The sequence below is a fragment of the Lissotriton helveticus genome, chromosome 6, assembly GCF_964261635.1.
Source record: "Lissotriton helveticus chromosome 6, aLisHel1.1, whole genome shotgun sequence".
NCBI classification, from domain to species: Eukaryota; Metazoa; Chordata; class Amphibia; order Caudata; family Salamandridae; genus Lissotriton; species Lissotriton helveticus.
This window is the reverse complement of record NC_136067.1, coordinates 642,173,119-642,195,309: the sequence shown is the minus strand read 5'-3', so window position 1 is coordinate 642,195,309 and position 22,191 is coordinate 642,173,119. Positions and strand designations below refer to the sequence as shown.

The following is a 22,191-nucleotide window of genomic DNA, read 5'->3' as shown; positions in this document are numbered from 1 at the left end:
GACCGGATAAAGAGGGGGGTGGTCTTGCAGATGTTGCGACGCCTTTCCCCTGATGTCGTGCTGCTACAAGAGACTCATTTGATTGGAAATGCTTGCTACGCTCTGAAAAGGCGGGGATATCATCTCGCTGCTCATTCTGGGTTCACCTCTAGTTCTAGAGGGGTGGGTATCTTGGTCAGGACTTCTCTTCCCCTGGAAATCGATGACATAGTTCTGGACGCTAGGGGGCGATATGTTGCACTCACAGGCAGGTGGGAGGGGAAAACTATCTCACTGATATCGGTGTACGTCCCACCTGGCTTACAAACCACTACATTCGCAGACTTGGGACGAGTTGTTTTGGGTCTCCAAGATGGTGTCCTGATACTGGGTGGTGACTTTAATTCAGTTGTCTCCGGGAGGGAGGATCGTTATCCCCCCAGGGACCTCACGAGTGCACAATCTTGGTTGGGTGAATTTTTCGAAGTGTTGGGGCTCGTGGATTGTTGGAGGTTGATGCATCCAGAACAGGCGCAGTACACTTTCCACTCAGGCGCTCATGGTAGTCTTTCTAGATTGGATTATATCCTGATACCGCCGGCTCAGTCTTCGTCAATTGGGGAGATTAGACATCTAGCTCGAGGTATATCGGACCACTCCCCTCTATGGTTTCAGTTAAATATGAATATAGGCGCTGAAGGGAGGGTGGCCCCAATGAATCCATGGTATCTTCGCAACCCCAAAACCCGTACTGAACTGATTAAGTCATTGGATCTGTACCTCGCTGAAAACGTGGGGTCTGTGTCTTCGCCTGTCTCACTATGGGAAGTGTTTAAGATGGTCATCCGGGGACAAGCATTGTCGTTAATTGGGTGTGCTAAAAAAAGTAGAAATGAGGCAGTTGTCCGTCTTGAGACTGAAATTACTGAGTTGGAGAGTGCCTTGGAGCGGAATGTTACCCGAGACACGCTTCACGTCCTCAGTCTCAAGCAACTTGAATATAAGAATTTGGTTACCGACGCAGCTAAGATGATGAGTAGGGAACAGCAGGGACGACTGTATGATGTGGGCGATAAGGCAGGGAAATTGATTGCTTGGCTGGATAGAAAGGAGAGGGCAAGTCGTGTGATTCCAGTGATTGAGAGATCTGATGGCATGCGAGTGACTGACCCGGTTGACATTGTTGAATGCTTTGCTGATTATTTCCGAGAAGTTTATTCTCCGGTATCTGACAGGCCCGAGGAGGATTCTCATTTGTTGCTAAGGGATATCGCGTTGCCTTGTTTGTCTGAGTCCGACAGGGACTGGTTGGATGCTGCACCCTCAATTGACGAGGTAGCTCTCGCAGTGCGCTCTATTCGTTCCGGAAAGGCTCTGGGCCCTAATGGTCTTCCCATCGAACTGTATAAGCTGCGCCCTGACACGCTAGCGCCATATCTCCGAGATATGTTTTTGGCGGCGCAGGAAACTGGCTCCCTTCCTCGTGATCAGCGTCTTGCGACCATTGTGGTGATCCATAAGGAGGGGAAGCCACGGGACCGCTGTGCGTCCTACAGGCCTATCTCACTCCTGAATGGCGAGCCTAAGATTCTTGCCAAGCTGCTCGCAAACCGCCTGATAAAAGTAGTCAGTGAGCTGATCCATCCGGATCAGTCGGGCTTTATCCCAAATCGTAACACAGCATTGAATTTGCGGCGCTTGCATGGTGTTCTCGCGATGGCGACGTCACTGGGTGAACCGGCCATCTTGGAGTCCCTGGATGCCACGATGGCCTTTGATACAATCGAATGGCCGTATCTTTGGGCTGCACTTGCAAAGTTTGGTTTTGGCGCTGGATTTATTAGTTGGGTAAAACTTCTGTATGAGACACCACTGGCACAGGTTGTGGTAAATGGCCGGGTCTCCGGGCCCTTTGTTCTTGGGAGAGGCACGCGGCAGGGTTGCCCTCTGTCTCCGCTTCTCTTTGCCCTCGCTTTGGAACCTCTTGCGGCCTGGCTACGGTGGGAGCCCTCGATGAGAGGGATACGCTGGACTCCGAACTTCGAGGACCGCGTATCGCTATATGTGGATGATATTTTGCTGTACCTCACGTCGCCTCAACAATCGCTAAATGTGTTGTTCGACGTGCTTAACTCGTTCCGGACAAACTCAGGCCTTGTCATTAACTGGACCAAGTCTCATATATACGTGCTCGCGGGTGGTGTCCCCCTCCTGCCGCGTGGATGTCCTATCCAGGTGTCGCAGTCTGGTTTTAAATATCTGGGAGTTTTTATATCATTGGACCCTGCGGTCCGCTACGAGTGTAATCTACTTCCTCCGCTTCAGCGTTTACGATCGGATGTAGTGAGTTGGCGTAAATTACCGTTGTCTCCACTAGGGCGAGCGGCTCTTTATAAAATGATGTCCTTACCAAGGTTTTTATATGCACTCCAGAATACATTTGATGTGATTTCGTCGAGGTGCTTCCGAGAGATAGAATCCTTACAGAGGCAATTGATATTGGGTGGGCATTCGCGTATCGCTCTTCCAAAGTTAACGCTTCCCTGGTATGACGGCGGTATAGCACTTCCGGATATCAGGCGGTATTATTGGGCTTCCCAGCTCGCTGCAATTAACGGTGGGATGTATGGCCCGGCGTTGAATCCAGCGTTTGAAATGATAGATGGCTGTTGCCGGAGGGAGACTATAACAGGGCGCTCTATTCTGGATCCTCTCGCTTACAGCTTTCGGGTCCCACCGGGATAGCCGTACGAGTGTGGCATAGTGCGACCGCGGCTATGGGCTGGAGGGATCGATTGACCCGCACGACTCCGCTTTATGCTTCTGCGAGACTGGGTTGCCTGTGGAGAATGAAAGGATTCGAGAAATGGGATATGATTGGCATCAGTAAAGTGCGTGATCTTTGGGTTAAGGGCAGGATAAAGACTTTCACAGAACTACAGGCAGAATATAAGCTAGGTGATAGGGGATTCTTCCGCTATGCTCAAGTTCGCCACGCGTTGAATTCGGTTTTCCCCGTGGGTAGCGACGTTCCGGAATCCTCCCTCCTCGAAGATCATATATTAGATGGCCACGATAGTACTATTTCTTTGATCTACAAAAAGAGGATCAATGATCGCTCGTGCTTGCTTGAGCACCTCAGGGCGACCTGGATTGCGGATGGTATTGAATTAGACGACGAGGACTGGCAATCTGCGATCTCTTTCTCCCAAGGAGGTCGCAATCCCGGCCCGTCTCCGCCTGGTCCATCTTAAAATCCTTCATCAGATTTATGGTACCGGCCGCTGCCTGATCCATATGGGCTATTCGACGGATAGCTTATGTAGGCGTGGTTGTGGTCTGCTTGGTACCTTTTTCCACATAATTTGGGAATGTCCTGAGATGGTGCTTTTCTGGAACCGTATACATGAGGTGATGAATGAAGTAACAGGTGTTGTGATGTTGCCAGAGGCCCGACGATGTTTGTTGAATGTATGGGGGCCAAATGACTATGATGTGTCGCAGCTACGATGGACGACCCTTGGTAATATGATTGCTAAGAGAGACATTGCACTGCTATGGGGTCCCAGAGGCCCCCCACAGTGATGGCATGGAAAGAGAACATGGACTGGTGCATGTTTAGAGAGAAGACTGTATATGTGGCGAGAGGCTGACCCGGAAAATGGGGGGAAATTTGGAATCAATGGAATTCGTATCGGGGAGATATATGTACGCCCCCTCTCACAGAGATCTCTAGTCCCCTCCAGTCTCCCTGACCCGACATTCCTGATGCAGTGTAGCGTATTTTGTTCTTGATTTTGCATTTCCTGCTTCCGGCCCCCTCATCTGTGTACAACAACTCCCGTATCATACTACTGTGTATCCATATGGGCTATTCGACGGATGGCTTATGTAGGCGTGGTTGTGGTCTGCTTGGTACCTTTTTCCACATCATTTGGGAATGTCCTGAGATGGTGCTTTTCTGGAACCGTATACATGAGGTGATGAATGAAGTAACAGGTGTTGTGATGTTGACAGAGGCCCGACGATGTTTGTTGAATGTATGGGGGCCAAATGACTATGATGTGTCGCAGCTACGATGGACGACCCTTGGTAATATGATTGCTAAGAGAGACATTGCACAGCTATGGGGTCCCAGAGGCCCCCCACAGTGATGGCCTGGAAAGAGAACATGGACTGGTGCATGTTTAGAGAGAAGACTGTATATGTGGCGAGAGGCTGACCCGGAAAATGGGGGAAAATTTTGAATCAATGGAATTCGTATCGGGGAGATATATGTACGCCCCCTCTCACAGAGATCTTTAGTCCCCTCCAGTCTCCCTGACCCGACATTCCTGATGCAGTGTAGCGCATTTTGTTCTTGATTTTGCATTTCCTGCTTCCGGCCCCCTCATCTGTGTACAACAACTCCCGTATCATACTACTGTGTATCTCCGTCCTCCTTGAGCACTCGCCCGATTGATGTACTACTGTTATATTGCCTTGACTGTGTTTCTATGTTTTTTATTATAATAAAAAAAAAGTTACAACAAAAAAAAAGAAGGCTGAGTACGAGACACTGATTAGCGAAGTGAAAGTTTTATACAAACAGTACTGGCCTGATGAACCACCTGTTCTCTATGGTGAAAGTGATATTGAGTCTCTGTGTAAAAGATTCAACATTGCCAGTCGAGAAACCAAACGTGCTTACAGAGAGTATAAGGAATCTGGAGGAAAAGAAATTAAAAGGCAGTTCAAGGAGTTTTTGATGGCCTTACACACTATTGCTATCAGTACTGCAAAATATGAGCGGGGCTTTTCTCAAATGAATCTTATATCCACATCTACAAGAGCATCACCGCTGACTGAAACACTATCTTCTTTAATGTTTTTAAATCTTGTTGGTCCACCATTTAAGAAATTCAACCCCATTCCCTAAGTTCAGTCATGGCTTGCAAAAGGACGAAGAGAGGCTGATGACATTAGGAGTAAAGCAAGGAAGAAGAAGACTTGGAATGCACAGTTATGGCTTTTCTGGAACAATAGATGCTGCTAGCCCAGTCCAACTGATAGAACATGTGTCATGGCAATGTTTCTAAAAAGCTTGGCTTTACTGTGTTTGGATATTTAAGTTTTGTTCTACTTTATAGGTTATTTATTTATTTATTTGCTTTTATAACACTTTATTGACGGTGTCAATTTGTTTAATATTTTGTTTTATATATATGTCTTTCTTGTATGGAGGTCGTATTTATTGTTCTATTTTCTATATTTTATTTATTTTGTTTTTATAAGACTTACCTTGCTTTTTCGTTCTTCATTTTAGGGCATGTCATTATTTGTATTTATCTGTATTTTATTCTTAGTTATTTTGTCTTTACATATTTATATTTTGTATGGCACTATGGTCATTTTGCACTAGTAGGTTTGACTAGAAATGAGTAGATTCAAACTGCCCAGCCACTACCTATTCTTCTGGTCTAGGTACCTCTAGGACTTTTTTGGGGAGATTACATTTTTTTTGTGCTTTGTGTTAAAATACAAATCTTTAATTAAAACGTCAGATTTGGAATGCATGCCTCTTTTCTAATCTCTGTCTTGTGTGATACAGAAGTAGCTTAATATTTTTTACTATTCTGAATGTCTAATAAATGCAGATATAGCTCCAGGGGAGTAAGTTATAGCAACAAGCCCAATTATTATTCATCTTTTTTTATTGTTTCTTTCAAAGTAATAGCTTTAACGGAATACTCCACTTTTTAGGAACCATGATAAACCCCATCGGCCACTGGAAGTGACAAAGTGACTCATTCACGTGTATTGCATGATTTTATTCAGTGTATCTGTTTAGAAAGTTTTCAGAACATTTTGGTTTATTTTTGTCACATAAGCTATGTAAAAGTTTATTCTTTGAACTCTTAGATTCTGTTAAAAATGGTATTGTCAGGAGGAGCTTCGCGGGCATCCAAGATGGTCGCGTGATTGAGGAGCTCCCGAGGCCCGCGCCGCCCTTCGCATCTATCGTTTCCGAATCCTGATTTTACCGATGGGCTTTTGAAGGCAGACTCTGGCTAACTTCACCATTCTTCGAAAAATCGAAATCGGACGCTTGGGTCCATTTTTACATCGTCTGGACCTTTTTCGGCCCGCCCCGAGGCGACACCGGGGGCTCAGTTGACTTGCTGGCTGGGGAGTAGTTGAACAACATCGGCCGGAGGGGTTTCTCCCCCCTGGACGGCCTGTCTGACTTTCGGTTTCACTTCCTACTCCCGGCGTGGATTGACTGGACTACGGCTCAGATTGACTCCTGCTCCAGCCTGGTCTAGTGGCACTATTTCCAGCCATTCCATTTGACCACCGTGTCCTCAACGTTGTTGACATTTGCCCATTTGGTCCAGTTTCGTGGCTTTTTGGCCTCATCGCATTCGGCCATTTTCACCAGGTCGCGCGGACCCCTCCGGGGTCCCTATTCCAGTATGGCCGCTAGACAAGAGCCGGAGAAACGTAAGACCAAGGCACCGCTTCGTGGGGGCCCATCCCAGACGAATATTATGGACCATTATTCTCAACTAAAGGGGTCCCCCAGCAGTGCTAGCCGTTCGCCTGACGATCCTAAGGCTGTACCGGAACTATCATTGCAGGATGTCATGGGCGCCATCACCGGCCTTCAGACCTCTATGGGACAGCAATATGAGGCGCTTGCCTCCAAGATAGACACGGTGGCCGTGGATGTTACGCTAATCAGAGCGGACTTGGCGAAGACCAATGAGAGGGTTAAGGAGTTAAATTTGAAGACATCCAGCCTGACTACTGATGTTACGGAGATCGGGAACCTGCGTTCCGCTCGTGACATGATGGCACGTCGTCTGGAGGATTACGAAAATCGATCCCGTCGCAATAACGTGCGCATTATTGGCATTCCAGAGACTCCCGAGCCCTCTGCTACTGACCTCCTAGTGGAAGATCTGGTCTCGAATTATCTTGCTCCACCCGGGCTCACCAAATTCTTTGCGGTTGAGCGAGCTCACAGAGTTCCGGGAGGGAAGGCACAGCCTGGGGCTCCCCCGCGATCCATTGTTGCCAGATTTTTCCACTTCAGGGACAGAGACGCTATCCTGCAAGCCTCCCGGGACAAAGGCCCGGTGAAGTTCGAGAATGCTACTGTGAACTTCTATCCTGACTTTACTCCATTTGTACAGCGGCAGAGGATGGGGTTTCAGGGAGTTAAGAGACGGTTGCGGGACCTGGGATTCAAATATGCCATGCTGTTTCCGGCCAGACTTCGTGTGGTGCGTGGTGAACGAACGTTTTTCTTTGATCGCCCGGACAGTGTCAGTGACTGGCTTGACTCTTTGCCCAAAAGTGATGATCGAACTGAGCACCCTGGTGGTGCTGAAGGTGGCTTGTCGGAGCAGGAATGATGCCGTGGGCCCTGGCGTCTGAACTTCTCTACTTTCTCGGCTGAGTCTGGACTTTGGTTCTTTTGCTTTTATTTTATTGCTTGGGCCTGAGGGTGGCGGGGGTTACTGGGGACTCTTTCTCCTCCTGGGTTCTTTGTGTAGAGTAGTTTCACTATGGGGCGACAGGCACACTGCAAGTTGGGGTGGCTTCTGAGTCCTACGCAGGGGTGCAGGGTGGGGGGCGTTGTAACGGGTTTCAGTTGGGGGGTGGTGGGGGGGACTGTGTGTGTTTCTTTTTTGTCACAAGGCTTCATATTGATTATCCTTTCTGCTCGTGTCATTTGGGTTCGTGTGTGGGGTGCCCTGCTTCGGTCTCGGGGATGGGGGGGTGGTGAGTTGAAACTGTTGTCCTGGAATGTCAATGGGTTGGGAGACAGAATAAAGCGGGGGGTGGTCTTGCAGTTCCTCAGACGCCATTCTCCCGATGTTGTTCTCCTACAGGAGACACACCTGATTGGTAACGTCTGTCAGGCCTTGAATAGGCGTGGTTATCGCTTAGTCGCTCACTCTGGTTTCACTTCTGGCTCCCGGGGGGTGGGCATTCTCATCCGGTCGTCTCTCCCTTTCGAGATCGATGAGGTGATACTTGATGATAGGGGGCGCTATGCTGCCCTCACGGGTAGATGGGAGGGGAAGACTCTCCATTCTCTCGATCTATGTCCCTCCGGGCCTACAGGCCCCTACTTATGCTGATGTGGGTAAGGTTGTGCTGGGGTTGCCCGAGGGGTTTCTTATCCTTGGTGGGGACTTTAACTCCGTTGTCTCTGGTACTGCTGATCGTTTTCCGCCCCGGGAGTTGGCCAGATCTCAGATGTGGCTAAGTGATCTGCTGGAAACTTTTGGGTTCATTGATAGCTGGAGACTGCTGCATCCCACACAGCTTCAGTACACCTTTCACTCTGGGGCGCATGGTAGTCTCTCCAGGCTAGATTATTTTCTGATGCCCTCAGCCCAATCTTCCCTCATTGCTGAGGTTCGTCATCTTCCCAGGGGCATATCGGACCATTCTCCTCTGTGGCTTCGGTTTCGGGCTGGGTTCGGCAGTGTGGGTAGGATGGCCCCCATCAATCCTTGGTATTTCCGTAATCCTAAGACCCGTTCTGAAATTGTTAAAGCTATTGACCATTACTTCAATGACAATGTGGGGTCTGTTTCTTCTTCTGTTTCGCTGTGGGAGGCTTTCAAGACGGTTATCCGTGGGCAGTCACTGTCACTTATTGCTGCTGCAAAGAAGGCTAAACATGAGGAAATTGTGCGGATTTAAACGGATATCACTACACTTGAGAATGACCTCGGTTCTGGGGTGTCACGTTTGGTGTCGCATTCCCTCAGTTTGAAGCAGGCTGATTACAAAGCCCTCGTTACTGATGCGGCTAAGGTTATGTACAGTGAGCAAGAGGGCCGGTTGTATGACGTGGGGGACAAGGCTGGTAAATTGTTTGCGTGGCTGGATAAGAAAGAGAGAGAGAATCGTGTTGTCCCTGTGATCGAGAGGCTGGATGGTGAGCGTGTTACTGATCCTGTTGGGATCGTTGATTGTTTTGTTGACCACTTTCAAACTGTGTATGCCTCGGTCTCTGTTAGAGACGAGGAGGATTCCCGGTTACTTCTTCGGGACATTGCGTTGCCCTGTCTTTCAGAGGACGACAGAGACTTCATGGACGCGCCCATCACAGTAGACGAGATCGCGGGTGCTATCCGCTCCCTCCGCTCTGGTAAATCAATGGGCCCCAATGGCTTACCCATCTAATTGTATAAGCTGCGACCCGACACCGTGGCACCCTATTTAAAGGGGATGTTCCTGGAGGCTTTGGACTCTGGTTCCTTGCCTGCTGATCAGCGGCTTGCTACCATTGTGGTTCTCCACAAGGAAGGTAAACCTCGTGATCGCTGTGCCTCGTATAGACCCATTTCATTGCTTAACGCCGAACCCAAAATTCTTGCCAAACTGTTGGCTACCCGCTTGGTTACGGTTATCGGGGACTTGGTCCATCCGGATCAGTCCGGTTTTATTCCTCATCGTAACACCGCCCTTAATTTGCGGAGACTCCACGGAGTTCTCGCGAGGGCTGCGACTCTCACTGAGTCGGCCATTTTGGTTTCCCTTGACGCTACGAAGGCTTTCGATACCATTGAGTGGCCCTACCTTTGGGCTGCCCTCTCGAAGTTTGGGTTCGGTCCGGGGTTTATCGCTTGGGTTAAGCTTCTTTATGAGGCACAGGTGGTGGTTAATGGTAAGGTCTCCGGGGCCTTTGCGCTCGGGCGGGGTACCCGGCAGGGTTGCCCGCTGTCTCCGTTACTCTTCGCCCTCGCTTTGGAACCGCTGGCTGAGTGGCTCCGTTGGGAGCCTTCCATGAAGGGCATTCGGTGGACTCCCAACTTTGAGGATCGCATCTCGCTTTACGCGGATGACATCCTCTTGTACCTTACCTCCCCTCGGAAATCTCTCAATGTGCTTTTCGATGTTCTGACCTCCTTCGGGAAGAACTCGGGTCTCGTTATTAATTGGACTAAATCTGGTGTCTACGTTTTGGCTGGGGGAATCCCCCCATTGCCTCGTAGATGTCCAATTCAAGTGACTGAGACCGGCTTTAAATACCTGGGGATCTACATCTCCTTGGATGCCGCCGTCCGTTATGAACGGAACTTGCTACCTCCTCTTCAACGGCTGAAGTTAGATGTCGCTCGTTGGCGTCAATTGCCGTTGTCCCCGCTGGGCCGTGCGGCCCTTTTTAAAATGATGTTGCTTCCCAGATTTCTGTACGCTCTCCAGAACTCATTTGATTTTGTTCCCTTTCGGTACTTCCGTGAGGTGGAGGGTCTACAAAGGCGTCTTGTCTGGGATGGGCGTGTACGCATTGCTCTGTCTAAACTCACATTGCCGTGGTACGACGGAGGTATCGCTCTCCCTGACATTAGGCGCTACTATTGGGCTTCCCAGCTGAGTGCGGTTAACCACGCGACCTATGCCCCCGGTCCGGCCCCGGCCTTTGCAATGGATAAGCACCTTTTGCCGGGGGGAAACTTCAACAGGGCGCTTTATTCCCTGAGGCTCTGTAAATCGCTTACAGGACCCACTAAAATTGTGGTACGAGTGTGGCGTGATGCGACTGCGGCTCTTGGATGGAATGACAGATTTACCCGTGCGACCCCCCTGTATGACTCTGAATGTTTGGGTAATTTATGGCGAACTAAAGGTTTTGATAAATGGGACATGATTGGTATCAGCAAGGTGGGGGATCTCTGGTCCAAAGGGGACGTTAAGCCCTTTGCGGTGCTACAGGCGGAATACGACCTGGGGGATAGGGAATATTTCCAATATGCCCAGGTCCGGCATGCCCTATTGTCAGTTTTCACCGTGGGTATGGATCTTCCTGAGTCCTCTCCCCTCGAGGATCGTATCCTTGATGGACATGTACCCGATAGCACAATTTCACTGATTTATAAGAAGCTCATAAACAATAGGGCTGATCTGCTTGTGCGCCTTAGGGCCTCGTGGACCGCAGATGGTCTAGAATTGGATGATGAGGACTGGCAGTCCGCCTTGTCTTCGCCCAAGGAGGTCGCCATACCAGCCCGCCTTCGATTCGTTCAACTCAAGATCCTCCATCGTGTGTATGTCACTGGTCCGAGTCTGGTTCGGGTTATTCTGTGGATGATCTGTGTAAGCGTGGATGCGGCATGGTTGGCACCTTTCTCCATATTCTGTGGGAATGCCCGGTGGTGTGTGAAATCCTGTGTACATGCTGTAATGGAAAGGGTGACTGATGTTGCATTACCTCCCGAAGCCAGGCGTTGTCTCCTTAATGTCTGGGAGCCCACTGACTATATTACGGCTCAGACCGCCTGGGCGACCCTGGGCAATATGATTGCGAAAAGAGACATTGCACAACTGTGGGGTTCCAACAGGCCGCCTACTGTATTGTCCTGGAAGGAAAACATGGACTGGTGCATGTTTAGGGAGAAAACTGTTTACTTGTCACGGGGTCGACCCAAGAAATGGAGTAGAATTTGGTCGCAGTGGAACTCCTATCGTGGAGATGTTTGCACCCCCCCACATGCTTTACTCCCTGTTGTCGCTTTGTCCCCATGATTGACATTCCACTTATTGACTTTACAGGTATTGTTGCTTTTCTCCTCGCTGCCCCCCTCCCCCCCTTTTTAGGGCTCGGCTATAACGCGCTGAAAGCGTGTTCTCGCCGAGAACTATTGTCGGCATCTCAGCAGTCTGAGACGCCGAAGGGATACAAGACCTGGCCGTGCGCAGCTTTTCCCCATAGGATAACGTTGTGCACACTGCCAGGTCTTGTGTCTACAGAATTGCATTCCAGACCGGATCGCGTCCCGCGCCTCTCTGGAATGCAGAGGAGTCTGCAGAGGGGCGCACGGCGCTCTTCACGAGGCGCGTGGCAGCCTCATCGCGGTGATGCAGGTCCTTTCACATAACTTCAGAACGGATCTGAATCTATAGCCGGTTCTCCCACTCTCACGGTACACAAACATCCTACTCGGCGTCACTCCCCGCATAGTGTATATAACGCCTCAGCAATGAGTCTGAAAAACTGCGATGTGTTGCAAAACAGGCCATCCCGGGACTCTGCTCCTGCGTCACGTTAAACACGTGCATGAATTGTCTACCGTGTGCAAACTATGACGCGGGCAATGGATTGTGGGTATGCAGTAGCCATGTTCTAGTGCGGTTTGCAGCGTCGGTCATTAACACATATGCTAATATGCAGTACATTTCAAGACTTTACTGGAAAAATAAGACATACAAGTGAACCCCTCTGTATTCCCTTCAATACCTATTGTTTTGGAAAGCCCACAATTCCAGGCTATCTAATAGCATGCCAATCTGCTGCTGAGGGCCATAACAGTAATTAAAGTCCCTGAACCTGAATGATAGGCTTGATCTGCAGACACCACCACTGCCGTGCACACACGCACACCACCACTGCCGTGCACACGGACACCACCACTGCCGTGCACACACGGACACCACCACTGCCATGCACACACGGACACCACCACTGCCATGCACACACGGACACCACCACTGCCATGCACACACGGACACCACCACTGCCATGCACACACGGACACCGCCACTGCCATGCACACACGGACACCACCACTTCCATGCACACACGGACACCACCACTTCCATGGACACACGGACACCACCACTGCCATGCACACACGGACACCACCACTGCCATGCACACACAGACACCACCACTGCCATATACACACACGGACACCACCACTGCCATGCACACACAGACACCACCACTGCCATGCACACACGGACACCACCACTGCCATACACACACGGATACCACCACTGGCATACACACACGGATACCACCACTGCCGTGCACACACGGACACCACCACTGCCGTGCACACACGCACACCACCACTGCCGTGCACACACGCACACCACCACTGCCATGCACACACAGACACCACCACTGGCATACACACACGGATACCACCACTGCCGTGCACACACGGACACCACCACTGCCGTGCACACATGCACACCACCACTCCCATGCACACACGGACACCACCACTGCCATGCAGACACGGACACCACCCGTGCTTAATTTGTAAAAAAAGAAATGCCAGGGCTTTCATTTGTAAAAAATTAAGTGAAAGAGCACTCGTCAGGAGGCTACTGTAGTTTGGCATACACATTTCGCGACTTTGAGCTATTGGCATTGTAAATGACAATGACTTTTATTGATGTTTTGGTTTTTAAAACATAAATAAAAGACCTTGTCATTTACAATGTCAAGACCTTAAACTCGCGTTCATTTACAATGCTAATAGCTCTAACTTTTGCAATGCCGAGACCGTTGCATTGTAAATGCTTGTTCTTATGGTTACTGACTGTATACTATATGCCGGAGCGCCTTTTGTACGGACCCATGACCAACTTCTCAATTGTCATTAATGCCTTGTGGTGTTTGTTGTGTTTCTTGTTGTTATTTCAATAAAACAAATAAAAAATAAATGGTATTGTCCTTTCCAGAAATCGGCTCAAAAAGCACTGGAATTGTCCCTTTTCAATGTATTAGTGATTTTAGCTAAGATTATTTCAAAATTGAGCTTTAAAGGCACTTTTGCTTAGGGGCATATTATCAAGAACGGCGTTAAAAATTACCGCCGGTTTAGCGGAAAAAAACGACGCTAAAGCGGTGATAATGGGCTTGATAATATGCCCTTGAGAATAGAAATTTGCCTAGCCTACAAGAAGGTAAGTGTCAATTCTATTAAGGACGTGGAGGTGAGGATTATGCTCAATCTTCCTTCGCTTTATTACAAAATTAACAAACAGCAGCTTATTAAAACGTGTATAAAATAGACTACATTTCCCATAGAACTAGGGAAAAAGAAAATACAGTCATTTGGTAGTCCTTCTACAATGTCCATGAATCCATTCCATAAGATGCTGTGTCATTTCCTGCACTTCCTCTTTCTTCGCTGGAGGAGCTCTCCCATGTTTACGCATTTTGATTCACACCATCGTTGCCTGAAAGAGATAACACCAATCAGACTTGGAATAACACCATACTAGGCACAAGGCACATTTTTGCAACCTAAATTAGGCATGTAAACAGAAATAGGTGCAATTGATACAGCAACAAGCAACCAAACATGAAAAGACTATTCAGTTGAATCCCATGACCTCTTTACAACAAATAAAAGAATTACTTACATCAATACGGGGTGGGATTGCAACCAAAAGAGCTTGCAGGGAGGGATAATCCTCGCCTCCACGTCCTTAATAGAATTGAAACTTACCTTCTCGTAGGCTAGGCAAATTTCTATTCTATGTCAGGACCGGAGGCAAAGATTAGGCTCCTTTAAAGCTTGTCAATGACCACCTGGGCCACATACAGCAGTGGTTTAAAATAGAACCTCTTAAAGGTAGAGTCTGACGACCAATACGCCGCCCTCATAAGGTCTTCTAACCGAACACCTAGGCTGAACGCCTTTGAGGCCATCGCCCCTTGAGCTGAATGTGCCCAAACGCTCTTGTATTAATGCCTGCCTCCTGCATTATTCACCGCACCCAGCGGGCTATAGTGGGAGATGAAACCGCATTAAACTGCTTTTTAAGGGCTATCAGGAGTTGTCGTTCGCCCGGAGGGCGTACTTCCTCCATAGCCTCCTCATAGGCTTTTAGGCATTGAACCGCACAGAGCTTTGGCAACTCCTCAAAAGCAGGATAACAGATTGTACGGGTATTGGACTTAGTGTGTCTACTTACCGTAAATGTTACCCCTTGTGGGGAAAAAACCCTTGCTGTAATATCCAAAGCTCTGACATCTGATACTCTCCTGCATGATACCAAACATAGCAACATTTCTAATTTGGCCGCAATTCCTTCCTAGAAAGGAAACGGTTCGGTTGCCAAGATAACAGTAAATTCAAAACCTGATTAACATCCCGAGGACTGAATAGCAGTGCTCCGGAGGTAAAGATAGCCTAATACCTCTGAGAAGCTTACAGACCAAAGGATGCTCCCCAACGGGGCTCCATCCACCGGAGCATGACCCGCTGAGATGGCTGAACGGACAGTGTTCACTGACCTATACGCCAAGCCTTTCCTTGCCAAATCCGCCATATAGTTAAGAACATGTGTCAAATCTGCGGCCACAGGATCCACTTCCTGTCGCATACACCAACATACCCATCTTGTCCAGGCCGATCTGTATCGTTTGGACGTGCTGTCCGCCCAAGCTCTGGAAAGTAGGAGTTCAGCGTGCTCCGAAAGGCCTGGCAATCTCCAGCATTGCCTGTAATGTAATGTATGTGTCTTGTAAAGCGCACTGCTGCCCTGAGGCGTCGTGGCGCTGTAGACCGCTGGGGAACCCGTCCTGGCTATCCCTGTGAGATGGTCCCTACTGGGTATCTCCAAGGTGAAACCAGGCATCCCCGGCGAATGTGGGGGGCCGTTGTAGAGATGAGGCAAGCTAATGCCCAGAGTTGCCGAGTGTGATCCCTGGTTAGAGTAAGCACCGAGGCGAGAATTATCGAGTCCGCTGACCCTGGTCCACGACCCTGCCGCGTCGGGAATTGAACCCTGGTCCCAGGCCGTTCTCTGCTTCCGGGTCTGCCGCCTCTAACCAGTGAGCCACGCCATGAGGTGAAGTGAGCCGTCCTCCACCAGGCAGTGAAGAACTCCCTCTGGACTCAACAGAAGATGGGGAGTGTGGTGGAGTCGGATTGGAAAATCCAAGAAAGTCCCAGAAGAACTGGAAACCAAACTTGTGACCTCCAAAACGGCGTTACCAGAACCACCGAGGCTCTCTGCCTGCGCACCTGGGCCGCCGCCCGGGTGATCATGGAGAACGGAGGAAATGCATACCCGCTCTCCTGACTCCAATCCTGATTGAACGCAATGGGTGCCACTGCCAGCGGATCCGGTCTCCAACTGAAGAACCGGGGAAGTTGCCGTTCGAGGCGACAAGCAAAGAGGTCAATGGAGAACAGCCCCCAGAGTTGCTGCAGGTGACAAAAAATCTCCGGATCCAGCTTCCAAACGCTGGTGTCCCGCAGATAACGGGAGTGCCAATCCGCCACTAAATTCTCTCGTCCCGGGAGATACTCCGCTGTTACCGAGATCTGATTGGAAAGGCAAAACTCCCAGAATTGCTTCGCCATGTTCGCCAATGCTTTGGACCGACTGCCCCCCAGGGGATTGATATACCTGACCGCCGACACATTGTCCATTTTGAGGAGAACCGAGGCTTGGACGTGATCCTTGGTCCAGCAACGGACTGCAAAGGAGCCCGCTAGCAGCTCCAGACAATTGATATGAAGTTGCTGCTCTTGAGGAGACCAACTTCCACCGGTGGAGAACTCCCCACATCGCGCACCCCAAACCTGCGTGGCTGGCGTCCAACTCTATTATCAAATCGGGTGCGGAACCGAAGATGGTTCTTCCGTTCCAAGCCTCCATGTGGGAAAGCCACCACTCTAGCTCCTTGTGAACCTCTTCCGTCAAAAGGACTATCTGGGAATATGTCAGTCCTCTCCGCAGATGATGCGCTTTCAAGCGCTGAAGGGCCCGGTAATGCAACGGACCCGGGAAAATTGCCTGAATGGAGGCCAAAAAAAGGCCCACCAGGCGGGCTATCTGACACAGAGAAGTCCCCTGTTGGCCAGGGTTTGTCGAATCTCGTGTCAAATCTTCACCACCTTCCTGGAGGGTAGACTTAGCGAAGACGAAACTGAATCGATCATGAACCCCAGAAAAACCGCCTTCTGAGTCGGGACTAGGAGGGACTTCTGTTCGTTGATCACGAACCCCAACTCCTGAAGCAAAGACACCGCCATCTGCAGATGTCGCAGCAGCTGCAAGGGGCATTGGGACAAGATAAGAATATCGTCAAAGTAGACAATCAAGCGGACCCCGTGTGCCCTCAAGTATTCCACCGCTGGTTTGAGGACCTTGGTGAAGCGCCACACGGCTGAGGAAAGCGCGAACGGAAGACATTGGAACTCATAGGCTTGTCCCCGCCAAAGAAACTGGAGAAACCGTCTGTGCGGTGGAAAAATCGGGACCACGGGGTACGCATCCTTCAGGTCCAGCCGCACCATCCAATCGAGTGGTAGGAGTACGTCTCTGAGCAAATGAACGCCCTCCATTTTGAAATGCCTGTACACCAGCCACTCGTTGAATTCCCAAAGGTTGATAACAGGTCTCCGACCCCCATCGGTCTTGTCCACCAAAAACAGGTTGCTTAGAAAACCTCTGGGATGGACTTCCGTACAACACACTGCCCCTTTGCGGAGCAAGTCGTCCACTTCTTTGTCCTCCAAAGCTGCGTCCTCCGCACCAAATACTATTGGGCCGGACGGACGCCCTGACAGGGGGATCCGTAAAATTCTGTTTGGAAACCTCTCACTGTTTGCAGCACCCAAGCATCCTTTGAAAGAGGTTCCCAAGCGGCGAAGAAATGAGCTAGCCTGCCCCCAACTCGCACCTGCGCAGCGGGCAAAACACTCACCGTTAGCATTCCAGTCCCCGCCCTTGTAACCTCCTCGGCCTCGGAAGCACTGTCCTCTTGTTGGGTAGAAGTTGGTTAAGAGCTGGTCCGTCTGATCTTGCCCGCGTCCGGACCCTTGCCCCCTGCCCTGGGGGTTCTGGTGTTGAGCACGTCCGGGCGGGCGGCTCCTACCCTGACCGGCCTCGCGGAAACCCTGAGGGTTAAAGACTCTTTTAATGTTCGCCTGGGCATTATCTAAGGATGTGTTAGACCTGACACCCTTGGCGTGGTTTTCCCCTATCTTTTTGCCTCTGCCTCCTGTAGTTTTGATGCTGTGCTGAATTTCGTTTTTGCTGGTTTAGATGCTTTGGGCACTCTGCCACTGCTGATCAGTGCCAGAGTGTAAGTGCTCCCGAAGGAAATGTGATATTGATTGGATATACATGATTGGCATATTTGTATCACCAAGAAGTCCCTAGTAAAGTGCACTGGGTGTGGCAGGGCTGGTGATGACAGATGCTACTAGTGGGCCTGCAGCGCTGATTGTGCCACCCACATGAGTAGCCCTAAAATGGTGTCTCAGGCCTGCCACCGCAGTGCCTGTGTGCAGTCTGTGAACTGCCATGTCCTCCTGGTCAGTGTCCCCACTGGCTAGGCCTAACCCGTCCATTTTTATGCACATTGGTCGCCCCTATGGAAGGCTCAAGGTACCCCCTTGGGCAGGGTGCAGTGTATATGAAAGGTAGAGCCTGTACTAGTGCAGTTAACATGCTCTGGTAGTGAACAGCAGCCATTTTGTGTGATCACTGCTGCAAGGTTATCTAGCTCCATAGACTAACATGGGGGAGGCTGGTCCCAATGGCTACCAGCCTATCTTCCCATAGGAACAAGATAGGACATAAGTGAGTGATATCCCTGAACTCAGAATTTAATAACACATCTTTTAGGAAAGGTTGTTTTTAAATTCTGTGTTTGAGAACAGCACTTTTAGAAAGTGGCTGTTCTCTTGTCTGACCTTTCTTTGTGCCTTGGCCTGCTTGTGGATTGACTGTGTGGTTTGAGGGTGACAGGGACTGGGAAGCCCCCAGGAGGCTGTCTGAGTCAGCCCTTGGCTGAATGACTGCATTTGCAACTAGAGTGGTGGGAGGGGATAGCACTTGGGATTGAATAGGGCTGTGCCTGCCTGCCACAATGCTGTCTCCACCTCCTTCCGGGCGGCTGACGACCCTGCCCCTTACTCTGAAAAGAAGGAAGAAGCCAAGTAAACAAAGTGACCAAGCAACACCCAGAACTGGTTTAGACCGGGCTCAGGACCCACTTGCACAAAGACTTCAAAGACTTTTAGGGGTATAAGAGAAGGACCCCTGACAACAGATTTTTAGATTCTACAATCAAGAGGAACCTCTTCCAGAAGAAGAACCGCTGAAGAAACTAAGGAAGACTGCCCTTGCTGTGTGCTCTGGGGCTGACCTGTTTTGCTGCTCAACTGAAGGAGAGAAGAAGGGGACTTTGCTGTGTGCTGTGACCCCTGCCTGCTTGACCTCAAGACTTTGCTGTGTGCTGTGTCTATCAGAATCTCCAAGGGCCTGAGAAGAGCTGGCCTCCTGTCCTGGAACCCAGGGTCAAAAGGTTCCCCAGAAACAACAAGACGCTGTGGAGACCGTGCTCCAGTTGCTCCTTGGTGCGTGAGTTTTTAACTATTGGCCATGCCAGAGGATCGGTGTGCTCATCGGCACCTCAGGGCAGAAGACCGGAGGATCGTTGTGCCTCCCCTCGTGACTTATCCTTTAAAAAGAGTTGGTGGCTTCACGAGCACTCTGCCCGCCTCTGGCCACTTGAAAACCACCGTGCCGCTTTTCACTGCCGCTGCCCGGGGCCTGAAACATCCGGAGAATCTCGCCGTGCCTGGCCGGGGCCGCCGAAGGAGCGGAGCCCTGATTGGCTGAGAGCGACGAGCCCCCTCAGTAAACGCCGTGCTGGGATTGGTTCCCGGGCCGCAGCATCATCCTCAGGCTCGCGCTGGTATTGGCTGGCAGAAAGAAGGAGCCGTGACGTCACAAGGGGCTCATCTGAGGAGCCGCGCACGGATTGGACTGCGCCAGGAGCCGACGCTGGAAGGTGAGGAGAGCCGAAGTAGAGTGACGCTTCCCCCTACGCAACCAAAGGCGATCTGGGTATGAAGAAGAGCCGCGTTCGAGTGCGAAGAACGCCCTGTCCTTGCAGAGTGACCAGCGTGTTTCGCTCGTCACCACCCGTGCCCGCTTGCAGGTAATTCAGCTCCCAGCCGCTCGTTGGATTGTCGAGAGCAGGCTGAGAGCTAGCGGGATCAGCGGGGATTGCGTGAGGGTCTCTCTCCGCGAATAGAGACTTCTTTTGTGTGACCACGGAGGCGCTTCAGTAGAACAGCGCTAAAAACAACATTGAGCCACTTTTAAAGTGTTACAGCCTGCTACAATTGCTTTTTGAACCTTGTGAGACTGAGAGTGAAATGTTTTAAAGACTTCCTAGAAAATAGTGCAACCTTACAGGAATATAAAGAGATTGTGTACTGCATTGCTTTTTGCTAAACTACCTAAGCTAGATAAAGATATATTTTTGATATACTTACCTGTGTGGTGTCAGTTTGTGGTGCATTCTAAAATCATTGTGTGTGTTAAGTGCAACTACCTTACACATTGCCTTGGGGATAAGCCTGTCTGCTCGTGCCAAGTTACCTAGGGGGTGAGCAGGGGTTATCTACAGTGTGTATCTCTCTACCCTGACTAGAAGTAGGGGTCCCTATTTGGTGAAAGGTACTTACCTCTGCCAACTAGAGACCCCCAGTTCTAACAAGATGTAAAAGTGGCGACAAACTTGCCCAGTTCTTTAACGAAGGGCTTGCCGAATAAACCCCCTTGTGCTGTTGCCCCGGCCTCGGAACACGCTAAATCCCCAAGTTTAGGGTCAACTTTTATCAAAAGGGACCTACGTCTTTACGTCGATAGGGCACAATTGGCATTGCCCATAAAGCAGATTGCCCTATGCGCCCAAGCTGACAGGACCTCAGGATCAATCAAGGAGCCCGAACTATGGGCCTCCTCCGCAATGTCAAGGATTTTTGTCATCGGACCAATGGCGTCCAATAACTTGTCCTGACACGCGCGCCAGGAGCGATCTAACCCTTTTTTAGGCTCTTTGATGAATTTTGACAGGAAGGTGGCCATCTTCCCTTCAATTTCGGGGGTAGGGCTACCTTGCCCTCCAGAGTAGGCCGATGGCATTCCGCTTGCAGTCGACTTCTGGCATCATTCTCTAACTGTTTTCTGAGCCGGGACGCTACATATAAGGCTGCCTTTTCCGAGGGAATCCATTCCGCCGACCTTCGATGCACAATATCATCCAGGTCTAACATATCAGCAAAGCCCGCCTTAGGAGGTTCAGTAGACCCCGACGGGCGCCAGGACCTCGAGGACCCTGCCTCATCATCGGAGACGTCTGGAGTATCTCCTTGCTGAGTCTGGGGCGAAGCAGGTTGGGGGTCCAAACTGGGAGGGACCGACTCCTGGGGAAGTACTATGGGCGCCGTGTGCTCCAATAATGCCTGCTTGAGGGGCTCGAAGGCATCCTTATCCACCCCCCTGTCACACTTCATCATTGGGGAGGGGAACTGTCAGGTTCCCTTGGGGTCTCCGCCGGGAGTTCCCCCGGGTTAGCCTGGGACGGCTGTCCCACTCTAGCACATAGTTGCTCAATTTTATCAGCCAAACGCTGTTCCATCGGGGTCATAAGCTCAGTGACATCCCTATAAATGGAACTATCCACCTCATTGTAAAAATCGTCATCCCATTGTAGATAGGAGAGTGAGTCCTCCTCCTCATAATATTCGTGCTCCATGGCCAAGGAGTATAACACACAAGCTGAAAACCAATGGGCACACTCACGCAGCGTGCAAGGAATGTATGCTGAGGGTCTCTCAGGGTATTAAGGGGCCAAAGGCACACAATTTATGGGGAGTTGTCAAGTCCTCGGGACACCCCAACACCCTCAAAATACAGGGGGTAGCCGCCTGTAAGGGTGTCAGGAAAAAACCACTCAGGTTCGAAGGCACCACAGATATACTGACCCTGTGAACAGGGCGTAAGGGCTCACTCAGCTGGTGCAAACCACACCACTGCCTACCCATGTGAGAACACGGGCGAAGGACCAATTGGGGCAGTACAGACCCAGTCTCGCTGGGCGCTTCAGGTGGCAGAAACGAGCGCACGCAGAAACGGTGACCGGAGCGCTTCTCTACTCGATTTTGACAGAAGTGCGCTCCGGATCACTGAGACACGGCAGCTCCACAGCGCCCTCTAGTGGGCGTCGGCCCGCACCACGAGTGTAAATACAAGCCGCGTCAGGAGTGCCAAGCGTTCCCGCGGCAACCGATAATGCTAAAAGATCGCCGTTGATGAGAACAACCAACAATAGCACATAACAATTTCCCTGAAACAAGAACAGCATATTGAAACAAAGCCACACAAAAAATGCACTTATCTCAAGCTGCCGAGCAGCGAAGAAAGAGGCAGGAAATGACACAGCATCTTATGGGATGGATTCATGGACATTGTAGAAAGACTACCAAAAGACAATATTTTCTTTTTCCCTAGTTCTATGGGAAATGTAGTTTATTTTATACACGTTTTAATAAGCTGCTGCTTGTTAATTTTGTAATAAAGCGAAGGAAGATTGAGCATAATTCTCGCCTCCGGTCGTGAACTAGAATTCCAATAGAAGTCCATGTTCTG

At 50.2% G+C, this 22,191-nt stretch overlaps 1 protein-coding gene and 1 long non-coding RNA gene across 2 annotated transcripts in view; one reads left to right on the top strand and one right to left on the bottom strand.

Moving 5' to 3' along the window:
- LOC144762818 (vomeronasal type-2 receptor 26-like) overlaps positions 1-22,191 on the top strand; it is a 662,664-nt gene that overhangs the window by 172,236 nt on the left and 468,237 nt on the right. The window lies entirely within an intron of this gene.
- Positions 13,705-21,938, bottom strand: LOC144762816 (uncharacterized). The gene is made up of 2 exons (XR_013596140.1): positions 21,528-21,938; positions 13,705-13,959 (listed from the first exon to the last, which is right to left on the bottom strand). It is a non-coding gene; the product is annotated as an uncharacterized LOC144762816 (long non-coding RNA).